This window comes from Propithecus coquereli, unplaced genomic scaffold (assembly GCF_000956105.1).
Source record: "Propithecus coquereli isolate 6110/MARCELLA unplaced genomic scaffold, Pcoq_1.0 Scaffold218, whole genome shotgun sequence".
NCBI lineage: Eukaryota > Metazoa > Chordata > Mammalia > Primates > Indriidae > Propithecus > Propithecus coquereli.
The window spans coordinates 521,161-521,925 of record NW_012146967.1 but is presented as its reverse complement, the minus strand read 5'-3'; positions in this window follow the sequence as shown (position 1 = coordinate 521,925).

Here is a 765-nt window from a genome sequence, read left to right as displayed (position 1 = left end):
GGAATTAATCTTTGTTAATTAATGACTAAGTGCCTCTGCCCACCAGCAAGGAAGGATTTCATCAGTTTACACAAATTCCGGAGAGCCCTGGGTAGATGTGGAGCTGAAGAATAGCACCCACCCTTCTCCACGCCACACTTAATGCTCTCGACTCCCTTGAGGGACTGGTGTTATTTCTTTTTAATTGTGGTAAGATATACATAACATAAAATTTACCATGTTGACCATTTGTAAGTGTACAGTTCAATGGCATTGAGTACATTCACACTGTTGGGCAGCCTTTAGCACTATCCGTTCCAGAACTTTTTCATCTTTCCAAATTGAAACTCATTAAACACAAATCCTTCTTCCTCCCTCTCTCTAGCCCCTGGTAACCACCAGTCAACTTTCTGTCTCTATAAATTTGAGTATTCTAGGTACCTCATATAAATGGAACCACACAATATTTGCCCTTTTGTGTCTGGCTTCTTAGCATAATGTTTTCAAGATCCATCCATGTTGTAGCATGTATCAGAATTTCATTCCTTATTAAGGCTGAATAGTATTCTATTGTTTGCATATACCACATTTTGTTTAGCCATTCATCTGACAATGGACATTTGCGTTGTTTCCACCTTTTGGCTACTATGAATAATGCTGCAATGCACACGAGTGTACAAATATCTGTTCGAGTTCCTGCTTTCAATTCTTTTTGGTATATACCAAGAAGTAGACTCGCTGGCTCCTATGGTAATTCTACTTAACTTTTTGAGGAATTTCCATATA